Source organism: Anomaloglossus baeobatrachus, chromosome 5 (assembly GCF_048569485.1).
Source record: "Anomaloglossus baeobatrachus isolate aAnoBae1 chromosome 5, aAnoBae1.hap1, whole genome shotgun sequence".
NCBI classification, from domain to species: domain Eukaryota; kingdom Metazoa; phylum Chordata; class Amphibia; order Anura; family Aromobatidae; genus Anomaloglossus; species Anomaloglossus baeobatrachus.
This window is the reverse complement of record NC_134357.1, coordinates 209,075,768-209,088,762: the sequence shown is the minus strand read 5'-3', so window position 1 is coordinate 209,088,762 and position 12,995 is coordinate 209,075,768.

Genomic DNA, 12,995 nt, shown 5'->3' with positions numbered 1-12,995 from the left:
GGCAGCCGACACCCCCCTCCCACACGGATAGACAAGATGTTTTAAAGGTAAGATAAGAAAAGTTCTTACCTTTTGTGGAGTTTTGCAACCTCCCCCTTGTGTGGTCCGTTTGGGAAATATTCAGTTTTCACCTGTTCACATTAGAAAGATAGGATGTGCCACAGTCTTTTTCTAAGATTACAGAGTTATGCCTTCTGATTGAGCAGTCCTGCTCAACAGCCTCACAATAAGGAATAACGTTTGGAACACCATTCTAAGTCTGAACTGGGTGCAAAAACCTAAAAAAACATCACTATGGGGAGATAAGGTATGCACACCAGTGACTATGTAAGGGGAATACATGAAATAGCAGAAACTGCTGTGTGAATACTGACTTGAAAAATCCAATAGCTATATGTAAGAGTGAAAATGTGAAAAATGGAATCTGCATTAATGCCATGAACATATGAATCAAGAGAAATTTAGCTACTGAATTGATCAATGCAATAGAGCCCCAACACTACGCCAAAGTATTTCTCTACGTTGGGGTCCCTAGCTTGTGTGTGTCCTCTCATGCAGTTAAAAAAACTTACCGTGTATGGGAAGCTGAGACCCAGGCTATTTATGCGTATGATATGGATTGACAATAGGTGTGGTTGGGGAGGGTTCACAAACGAAAAACTACTAACAATAAGGAATAACGTTTGGAACACCATTCTAAGTCTGAACTGGGTGCAAAAACCTAAAAAAACATCACTATGGGGAGATAAGGTATGCACACCAGTGACTATGTAAGGGGAATACATGAAATAGCAGAAACTGCTGTGTGAATACTGACTTGAAAAATCCAATAGCTATATGTAAGAGTGAAAATGTGAAAAATGGAATCTGCATTACTGCCATGAACATATGAATCAAGAGAAATTTAGCTACTGAATTGATCAATGCAATAGAGCCCCAACACTACTCCAAAGTATTTCTGTACGTTGGGGTCCCTAGCTTGTGTGTGTCCTCTCATGCAGTTAAAAAAAACTTACCGTGTATGGGAAGCTGAGACCCAGGCTATTTATGCGTATGATATGGATTGGCAATAGGTGTGGTTGGGGAGGGTTCACAAACGAAAAACTACTAACAATAAGGAATAACGTTTGGAACACCATTCTAAGTCTGAACTGGGTGCAAAAACCTAAAAAAACATCACTATGGGGAGATAAGGTATGCACACCAGTGACTATGTAAGGGGAATACATGAAATAGCAGAAACTGCTGTGTGAATACTGACTTGAAAAATCCAATAGCTATATGTAAGAGTGAAAATGTGAAAAATGGAATCTGCATTACTGCCATGAACATATGAATCAAGAGAAATTTAGCTACTGAATTGATCAATGCAATAGAGCCCCAACACTACGCCAAAGTATTTCTCTACGTTGGGGTCCCTAGCTTGTGTGTGTCCTCTCATGCAGTTAAAAAAACTTACCGTGTATGGGAAGCTGAGACCCAGGCTATTTATGCGTATGATATGGATTGGCAATAGGTAAGGTTGGGGAGGGTTCACAAACGAAAAACTACTAACAATAAGGAATAACGTTTGGAACACCATTCTAAGTCTGAACTGGGTGCAAAAACCTAAAAAAACATCACTATGGGGAGATAACGTATGCACACCAGTGACTATGTAAGGGGAATACATGAAATAGCAGAAACTGCTGTGTGAATACTGACTTGAAAGATCCAATAGCTATATGTAAGAGTGAAAATGTGAAAAATGGAATCTGCATTATTCCCCTTACATAGTCACTGGTGTGCATACCTTATCTCCCCATAGTGATGTTTTTTTAGGTTTTTGCACCCAGTTCAGACTTAGAATGGTGTTCCAAACGTTATTCCTTATTGTTAGTAGTTTTTCGTTTGTGAACCCTCCCCAACCACACCTATTGCCAATCCATATCATACGCATAAATAGCCTGGGTCTCAGCTTCCCATACACGGTAAGTTTTTTTAACTGCATGAGAGGACACACACAAGCTAGGGACCCCAACGTAGAGAAATACTTTGGCGTAGTGTTGGGGCTCTATTGCATTGATCAATTCAGTAGCTAAATTTCTCTTGATTCATATGTTCATGGCAGTAATGCAGATTCCATTTTTCACATTTTCACTCTTACATATAGCTATTGGATTTTTCAAGTCAGTATTCACACAGCAGTTTCTGCTATTTCATGTATTCCCCTTACATAGTCACTGGTGTGCATACCTAATCTCCCCATACTGCTCAACATCCTCAGGCCATTTTAATTCTCCATTGGTTTGATAGGGACCCAACTAAAATGAGGTCGCCTTGCCGCTGGCTGTTGGGCTCCCATAATATCTGACCAATTTTGTGTGCTAAGTATCCCAATTTTTACATGTTTTTTCATAGCAGTAATGCATATCTATATTCCCCTATTCATTATTCCACATATCTTAGCTCTGAAGTGTGCAGCTGTGTCTTTTTAGTTACTATGTTTCATATTCAGTTTGTATATGTTCACATTTGAAAGCTAGGATGTGCCATCGTTCTGCAATTCAACTATACATCCATGCCCTAATCTGTCTGAATTTCAAATCATAGGTCAAATGTCAGGCATGCATGCGATATTAAACTACAGAGACCAGAGATGGAGACAGGTCTTTAGTAGAGATGAGCGAACCGGTCGTGGTTCGGCTCGAGTTCGGTTCGTCGAACGGAGGTCCCGTTCGAGTTCAGTTCGTCGAACGTTCGACGAACCGAACTCGAACCACATAAGAAACAATGGCAGGCATTCACAAACACATAAAAACACCTAGAAAACAACCTCAAAGGTGTCCAAAAGCTGACAAACAATTCACAACACAACACAAGCACATGGGAAAGTGACAAGGACATATACTCATGCGAAAACAAAAGAGCTGGACAAGGAAAAAGAGGACACACAGATATAGGCATGGCACGCCCTTCTAAAATCATGTAAAACACCGCAAGGTGACTCCAAGCGGAGTCTCCCTTTTTTCCAAAAATTGGGGCCCACACAGACACTAACCCCTTCAGTGGCAGCAGTTGTGCCCCAGTTGTACACTTCACAGCAAGATTTGCATCAAGCACATTCAAAAATACGCCATTCTTAACCGTCCCCAGGATAACACCGGGGTAGGTAGCAAAGTCTTTGCTGAACCATGACTTGTTCATCTTGGCTCCTTTTAAAAAAACACAGCAAGCAAGGGTTACTCCAAGCGGAGTCTCCCTTTTTTCCAAAAATTGGGCCCCACACACACCCACCCCTTCAGTGGCAGCAGTTGTGCCCCAGTTGTACACTTCACAGCTAGATTTGCATCAAGCACATTCAAAAATACGCCATTCTTAACCGTCCCCAGGATGACACCGGGGTAGGTAGCAAAGTCTTTCCTGATCCCAGCTCTGTTCATCTTGGCTCCTTTTAAAAAACATAGCAAGCAAGGGTTACTCCAAGCGGAGTCTCCCTTTTCTCCAAAAATTGGGCCACACAGACACTAACCCCTTCAGTGGCAGCAGTTGTGCCCCAGTTGTACACGTCACAGCTAGATTTGCATCAAGCACATTCAAAAATACGCCATTCTTAACCGTCCACAGGATGACACCGGGGTAGGTAGCAAAGTCTTTCCTGATCCCAGCTCTGTTCATCTTGGCTCCTTTTAAAAAACATAGCAAGCAAGGGTTACTCCAAGCGGAGTCTCCCTTTTCTCCAAAAATTGGGCCACACAGACACTAACCCCTTCAGTGGCAGCAGTTGTGCCCCAGTTGTACACGTCACAGCTAGATTTGCATCAAGCACATTCAAAAATACGCCATTCTTAACCATCCACAGGATGACACCGGGGTAGGTAGCAAAGTCTTTCCTGACCCCAGCTCTGTTCATCTTGGCTCCATTTTAAAAACACTGTAAGTAAGGGTTACTCCAAGCGGAGTCTCCCTTTTTTCCAAAAATTGGGCCACACAGACACTAACCCCTTCAGTGGCAGCAGTTGTGCCCCAGTTGTACACTTCACAGCTAGATTTGCATCAAGCACATTCAAAAATACGCCATTCTTAACCGTCCCCAGGATGACACCGGGGTAGGTAGCAAAGTCTTTGCTGAACCATGACTTGTTCATCTTGGCTCCTTTTAAAAAACACAGCAAGCAAGGGTTACTCCAAGCGGAGTCTCCCTTTTTTCCAAAAAATTGGGCCACACACACACCCACCCCATCAGTGGCAGCAGTTGTGCCCCAGTTGTACACTTCACAGCTAGATTTGCATCAAGCACAGTCAAAAATACACCATCCTTAACCGTCCCCAGGATGACATCGGGGTAGGTAGCAAAGTCTTTCCTGATCCCTGCTCTGTTCATCTTGGCTCCATTTTAAAAACACTTTAAGTAAGGGTTACTCCAAGCGGAGTCTCCCTTTTTTCCAAAAATTGGGCCACACAGACACTAACCCCTTCAGTGGCAGCAGTTGTGCCCCAGTTGTACACTTCACAGCTAGATTTGCATCAAGCACATTCAAAAATACGCCATTCTTAACCGTCCCCAGGATGACACCGGGGTAGGTAGCAAAGTCTTTGCTGAACCATGACTTGTTCATCTTGGCTCCTTTTAAAAAACACAGCAAGCAAGGGTTACTCCAAGCGGAGTCAACCTTTTTTCCAAAAATTGGGCCACACAGACACTAACCCCTTCAGTGGCAGCAGTTGTGCCCCAGTTGTACACTTCACAGCTAGATTTGCATCAAGCACATTCAAAAATACGCCATTCTTAACCGTCCCCAAGATGACACCGGGGTAGGTAGCAAAGTCTTTCCTGATCCCAGCTCTGTTCATCTTGGCTCCTTTTAAAAAACACAGCAAGCAAGGGTTACTCCAAGCGGAGTCTCCCTTTTTTCCAAAAATTGGGCCACACAGACACTAACCCCTTCAGTGGCAGCAGTTGTGCCCCAGTTGTACACTTCACAGCTAGATTTGCATCAAGCACATTCAAAAAACGCCATTCTTAACCATCCCCAGGATGACACCGGGGTAGGTAGCAAAGTCTTTCTTGATCCCAGCTCTGTTCATCTTGGCTCCTTTTAAAAAACACAGCAAGCAAGGGTTACTCCAAGCGGAGTCTCCCTTTTTTCCAAAAATTGGGCCACACACACCCACCCCTTCAGTGGCAGCAGTTGTGCCCCAGTTGTACACTTCACAGCTAGATTTGCATCAAGCACATTAAAAAATACGCCATTCTTAACCGTCCCCAGGATGACATCGGGTTAGGTAGCAAAGTCTTTGCTGAACCATGACTTGTTCATCTTGGCTCCTTTTAAAAAACACAGCAAGCAAGGGTTACTCCAAGCGGAGTCTCCCTTTTTTCCAAAAATTGGGCCACACACACACCCACCCCATCAGTGGCAGCAGTTGTGCCCCAGTTGTACACTTCACAGCTAGATTTGCATCAAGCACATTCAAAAATACGCCATTCTTAACCGTCCCCAAGATGACACCGGGGTAGGTAGCAAAGTCTTTCCTGATCCCAGCTCTGTTCATCTTGGCTCCTTTTAAAAAACACAGCAAGCAAGGGTTACTCCAAGCGGAGTCTCCCTTTTTTCCAAAAATTGGGCCACACAGACACTAACCCCTTCAGTGGCAGCAGTTGTGCCCCAGTTGTACACTTCACAGCTAGATTTGCATCAAGCACATTCAAAAAACGCCATTCTTAACCATCCCCAGGATGACACCGGGGTAGGTAGCAAAGTCTTTCTTGATCCCAGCTCTGTTCATCTTGGCTCCTTTTAAAAAACACAGCAAGCAAGGGTTACTCCAAGCGGAGTCTCCCTTTTTTCCAAAAATTGGGCCACACACACCCACCCCTTCAGTGGCAGCAGTTGTGCCCCAGTTGTACACTTCACAGCTAGATTTGCATCAAGCACATTAAAAAATACGCCATTCTTAACCGTCCCCAGGATGACATCGGGTTAGGTAGCAAAGTCTTTGCTGAACCATGACTTGTTCATCTTGGCTCCTTTTAAAAAACACAGCAAGCAAGGGTTACTCCAAGCGGAGTCTCCCTTTTTTCCAAAAATTGGGCCACACAGACACTAACCCCTTCAGTGGCAGCAGTTGTGCCCCAGTTGTACACTTCACAGCTAGATTTGCATCAAGCACATTCAAAAATACACCATTCTTAACCGTCCCCAGGATGACACCGTGGTAAGTAGCAAAGTCTTTGCTGAACCATGACTTGTTCATCTTGGCTCCTTTTAAAAAACACAGCAAGCAAGGGTTACTCCAAGCGGAGTCTCCCTTTTTTCCAAAAATTGGGCCCCACACACACCCACCCCTTCAGTGGCAGCAGTTGTGCCCCAGTTGTACACTTCACAGCTAGATTTGCATCAAGCACATTCAAAAATACGCCATTCTTAACCGTCCCCAGGATGACACCGGGGTAGGTAGCAAAGTCTTTGCTGAACCATGACTTGTTCATCTTGGCTCCTTTTAAAAAACACAGCAAGCAAGGGTTACTCCAAGCGGAGTCAACCTTTTTTCCAAAAATTGGGCCACACAGACACTAACCCCTTCAGTGGCAGCAGTTGTGCCCCAGTTGTACACTTCACAGCTAGATTTGCATCAAGCACATTCAAAAATACGCCATTCTTAACCGTCCCCAGGATGACACCGGGGTAGGTAGCAAAGTCTTTCCTGAACCATGACTTGTTCATCTTGGCTCCTTTTAAAAAACACAGCAAGCAAGGGTTACTCCAAGCGGAGTCAACCTTTTTTCCAAAAATTGGGCCACACAGACACTAACCCCTTCAGTGGCAGCAGTTGTGCCCCAGTTGTACACTTCACAGCTAGATTTGCATCAAGCACATTCAAAAATACGCCATTCTTAACCGTCCCCAAGATGACACCGGGGTAGGTAGCAAAGTCTTTCCTGATCCCAGCTCTGTTCATCTTGGCTCCTTTTAAAAAACACAGCAAGCAAGGGTTACTCCAAGCGGAGTCTCCCTTTTTTCCAAAAATTGGGCCACACAGACACTAACCCCTTCAGTGGCAGCAGTTGTGCCCCAGTTGTACACTTCACAGCTAGATTTGCATCAAGCACATTCAAAAAACGCCATTCTTAACCATCCCCAGGATGACACCGGGGTAGGTAGCAAAGTCTTTCTTGATCCCAGCTCTGTTCATCTTGGCTCCTTTTAAAAAACACAGCAAGCAAGGGTTACTCCAAGCGGAGTCTCCCTTTTTTCCAAAAATTGGGCCACACACACCCACCCCTTCAGTGGCAGCAGTTGTGCCCCAGTTGTACACTTCACAGCTAGATTTGCATCAAGCACATTAAAAATACGCCATTCTTAACCGTCCCCAGGATGACATCGGGTTAGGTAGCAAAGTCTTTGCTGAACCATGACTTGTTCATCTTGGCTCCTTTTAAAAAACACAGCAAGCAAGGGTTACTCCAAGCGGAGTCTCCCTTTTTTCCAAAAATTGGGCCACACACACACCCACCCCATCAGTGGCAGCAGTTGTGCCCCAGTTGTACACTTCACAGCTAGATTTGCATCAAGCACATTCAAAAATACGCCATTCTTAACCGTCCCCAAGATGACACCGGGGTAGGTAGCAAAGTCTTTCCTGATCCCAGCTCTGTTCATCTTGGCTCCTTTTAAAAAACACAGCAAGCAAGGGTTACTCCAAGTGGAGTCTCCCTTTTTTCCAAAAATTGGGCCACACAGACACTAACCCCTTCAGTGGCAGCAGTTGTGCCCCAGTTGTACACTTCACAGCTAGATTTGCATCAAGCACATTCAAAAATACACCATTCTTAACCGTCCCCAGGATGACACCGTGGTAAGTAGCAAAGTCTTTGCTGAACCATGACTTGTTCATCTTGGCTCCTTTTAAAAAACACAGCAAGCAAGGGTTACTCCAAGCGGAGTCTCCCTTTTTTCCAAAAATTGGGCCCCACACACACCCACCCCTTCAGTGGCAGCAGTTGTGCCTCAGTTGTACACTTCACAGCTAGATTTGCATCAAGCACATTCAAAAATACGCCATTTTTAACCGTCCCCAGGATGACACCGGGGTAGGTAGCAAAGTCTTTGCTGAACCATGACTTGTTCATCTTGGCTCCTTTTAAAAAACACAGCAAGCAAGGGTTACTCCAAGCGGAGTCTCCCTTTTTTCCAAAAATTGGGCCACACACACACCCACCCCATCAGTGGCAGCAGTTGTGCCCCAGTTGTACACTTCACAGCTAGATTTTCATCAAGCACATTCAAAAATACGCCATTCTTAACCGTCCCCAGGATGACACCGGGGTAGGTAGCAAAGTTTTTCCTGATCCCAGCTCTGTTCATCTTGGCTCCTTTTAAAAAACACAGCAAGCAAGGGTTACTCCAAGCGGAGTCTCCCTTTTTTCCAAAAATTGGGCCACACAGACACAAACCTCTTCAGTGGCAGCAGTTGTGCCCCAGTTGTACACTTCAGAGCTAGATTTGCATCAAGCACATTCAAAAATACGCCATTCTTAACCGTCCCCAAGATGACACCGGGGTAGGTAGCAAAGTCTTTCCTGATCCCAGCTCTGTTCATCTTGGCTCCTTTTAAAAAACACAGCAAGCAAGGGTTACTCCAAGCGGAGTCTCCCTTTTTTCCAAAAATTGGGCCACACAGACACTAACCTCTTCAGTGGCAGCAGTTGTGCCCCAGTTGTACACTTCACAGCTAGATTTGCATCAAGCACATTCAAAAATACGCCATTTTTAACCGTCCCCAGGATGACACCGGGGTAGGTAGCAAAGTCTTTGCTGAACCATGACTTGTTCATCTTGGCTCCTTTTAAAAAACACAGCAAGCAAGGGTTACTCCAAGCGGAGTCTCCCTTTTTTCCAAAAATTGGGCCACACACACACCCACCCCATCAGTGGCAGCAGTTGTGCCCCAGTTGTACACTTCACAGCTAGATTTTCATCAAGCACATTCAAAAATACGCCATTCTTAACCGTCCCCAGGATGACACCGGGGTAGGTAGCAAAGTTTTTCTTGATCCCAGCTCTGTTTATCTTGGCTCCTTTTAAAAAACACAGCAAGCAAGGGTTACTCCAAGCGGAGTCAACCTTTTTTCCAAAAATTGGGCCACACAGACACTAACCCCTTCAGTGGCAGCAGTTGTGCCCCAGTTGTACACTTCACAGCTAGATTTGCATCAAGCACATTCAAAAATACGCCATTCTTAACCGTCCCCAGGATGACACCGGGGTAGGTAGCAAAGTCTTTCCTGAACCATGACTTGTTCATCTTGGCTCCTTTTAAAAAACACAGCAAGCAAGGGTTACTCCAAGCGGAGTCAACCTTTTTTCCAAAAATTGGGCCACACAGACACTAACCCCTTCAGTGGCAGCAGTTGTGCCCCAGTTGTACACTTCACAGCTAGATTTGCATCAAGCACATTAAAAAATACGCCATTCTTAACCGTCCCCAAGATGACACCGGGGTAGGTAGCAAAGTCTTTCCTGATCCCAGCTCTGTTCATCTTGGCTCCTTTTAAAAAACACAGCAAGCAAGGGTTACTCCAAGCGGAGTCTCCCTTTTTTCCAAAAATTGGGCCACACAGACACTAACCCCTTCAGTGGCAGCAGTTGTGCCCCAGTTGTACACTTCACAGCTAAATTTGCATCAAGCACATTCAAAAAAACGCCATTCTTAACCGTCCCCAGGATGACACCGGGGTAGGTAGCAAAGTCTTTCTTGATCCCAGCTCTGTTCATCTTGGCTCCTTTTAAAAAACACAGCAAGCAAGGGTTACTCCAAGCGGAGTCTCCCTTTTTTCCAAAAATTGGGCCACACACACCCACCCCTTCAGTGGCAACAGTTGTGCCCCAGTTGTACACTTCACAGCTAGATTTGCATCAAGCACATTAAAAAATACGCCATTCTTAACCGTCCCCAGGATGACATCGGGGTAGGTAGCAAAGTCTTTGCTGAACCATGACTTGTTCATCTTGGCTCCTTTTAAAAAACACAGCAAGCAAGGGTTACTCCAAGCGGAGTCTCCCTTTTTTCCAAAAATTGGGCAACACACACACCCACCCCATCAGTGGCAGCAGTTGTGCCCCAGTTGTACACTTCACAGCTAGATTTGCATCAAGCACATTCAAAAATACGCCATTCTTAACCGTCCCCAAGATGACACCGGGGTAGGTAGCAAAGTCTTTCCTGATCCCAGCTCTGTTCATCTTGGCTCCTTTTAAAAAACACAGCAAGCAAGGGTTACTCCAAGCGGAGTCTCCCTTTTTTCCAAAAATTGGGCCACACAGACACTAACCCCTTCAGTGGCAGCAGTTGTGCCCCAGTTGTACACTTCACAGCTAGATTTGCATCAAGCACATTCAAAAATACACCATTCTTAACCGTCCCCAGGATGACACCATGGTAAGTAGCAAAGTCTTTGCTGAACCATGACTTGTTCATCTTGGCTCCTTTTAAAAAACACAGCAAGCAAGGGTTACTCCAAGCGGAGTCTCCCTTTTTTCCAAAAATTGGGCCACACACACACCCACCCCATCAGTGGCAGCAGTTGTGCCCCAGTTGTACACTTCACAGCTAGATTTGCATTAAGCACATTCAAAAATACGCCATTCTTATCAGTCCCTAGGATGACACCGGGGTAGGTAGCAAAGTCTTTCCTGATCCCAGCTCTGTTCATCTTGGCTCCTTTTAAAAAAACACAGCAAGCAAGGGTTACTCCAAGCGGAGTCTCCCTTTTTTCCAAAAATTGGGCCACACAGACACTAACCTCTTCAGTGGCAGCAGTTGTGCCCCAGTTGTACACTTCACAGCTAGATTTGCATCAAGCACATTCAAAAATACGCCATTCTTAACCGTCCCCAGGATGACACCGGGGTAGGTAGCAAAGTTTTTCCTGATCCCAGCTCTTTTCATCTTGGCTCCTTTTAAAAAACACAGCAAGCAAGGGTTACTCCAAGTGGAGTCAACCTTTTTTCCAAAAATTGGGCCACACAGACACTAACCCCTTCAGTGGCAGCAGTTGTGCCCCAGTTGTACACTTCACAGCTAGATTTGCATCAAGCACATTTAAAAATACGCCATTCTTAACCGTCCCCAGGATGACACCGGGGTAGGTAGCAAAGTCTTTCCTGAACCATGACTTGTTCATCTTGGCTCCTTTTAAAAAACACAGCAAACAATGGTTACTCCAAGCGGAGTCTCCCTTTTTTCCAAAAATTGGGCCACACAGACACTAACCCCTTCAGTGGCAGCAGTTGTGCCCCAGTTGTACACTTCACAGCTAGATTTGCATCAAGCACATTCAAAAATACGCCATTCTTAACCGTCCCCAGGATGGCACCGGGGTAGGTAGCAAAGTTTTTCCTAATCCCAGCTCTTTTCATCTTGGCTCCTTTTAAAAAACACAGCAAGCAAGGGTTACTCCAAGCGGAGTCAACCTTTTTTCCAAAAATTGGGCCACACAGACACTAACCCCTTCAGTGGCAGCAGTTGTGCCCCAGTTGTACACTTCACAGCTAGATTTCCATCAAGCACATTCAAAAATACGCCATTCTTAACCGTGCCCAGGATGACACCGGGGTAGGTAGCAAAGTTTTTCCAGATCCCAGCTCTGTTCATCTTGGCTCCTTTTAAAAAACACAGCAAGCAAGGGTTACTCCAAGCGGAGTCAACCTTTTTTTCAAAAATTGGGCCACACAGACACTAACCCCTTCAGTGGCAGCAGTTGTGCCCCAGTTGTACACTTCACAGCTAGATTTGCATCAAGCACATTCAAAAATACGCCATCCTTAACCGTCCCCAGGATGACACCGGGGTAGGTAGCAAAGTTTTTCCTGATCCCAGCTCTGTTCATCTTGGCTCCTTTTAAAAAACACAGCAAGCAAGGGTTACTCCAAGCGGAGTCAACCTTTTTTCCAAAAATTGGGCCACACAGACACTAACCCCTTCAGTGGCAGCAGTTGTGCCCCAGTTGTACACTTCACAGCTAGATTTGCATCAAGCACATTCAAAAATACGCCATTCTTAACCGTCCCCAGGATGACAACGGGGTAGGTAGCAAAGTTTTTCCTGATCCCAGCTCTGTTCATCTTGGCTCCTTTTAAAAAACACAGCAAGCAAGGGTTACTCCAAGCGGAGTCAACCTTTTTTCCAAAAATTGGGCCACACAGACACCCACCCCTTCAGTGGCAGCAGCTGTGCCCCAGTTGTACACTTCACAGCTAGATTTGCATCAAGCACATTCAAAAATACGCCATTCTTAACCGTCCCCAGAATGACACCGCGGTATGTAGCAAAGTCTTTGCTGAACCATGACTTGTTCATCTTGGCTCCTTTTAAAAAACACAGCAAGCAAGGGTTACTCCAAGCGGAGTCTCCCTTTTTTCCAAAAATTGGGCCACACAGACACCCCATCAGTGGCAGCACTTGTGCCCTAGTTGCAAACAGGATGTTTTGATTTGCATCAAGCACATTCCAAATCCACAAGCATTTACTCTCCCCAGGATGACACAGGGGTAGTAAATTCCTTGTGGATCCATGACTTGTTCATTTTGATGAACGTTAGTCTGTCCACTAGAGTTGAGCGCGGTTCGTGGTTCGTGGTTCTCCAGTTCTAGGCTCGAGTGATTTTTGGGCTGTTCGAGATCGAACTAGAACTCGAGCTTTTTGCTAAAAGCTCGATAGTTCTAGATACGTTCGAGAACGGTTCTAGCAGCAAAAAGCAGGGCTTTTTACAGCTACAGTGTGCAGGAGCCATCGCTGGCAGCCTGCCAGAAGCTGGTAACCAAGATAAACATCGGGTATCCAAGCAAAGCGCTTTGGTTAGTAACCCGATGTTTATCTTAGTTACGTGCAGGAAGCCCACACTTTCCCGCTCAGCTCGCTCCACCCCCTCCTGCCCGCGGCATGTACACATACATACACATACACAAACACACACACACACACACATCCCCCCCCCCCCCCGCCCGCCCGCT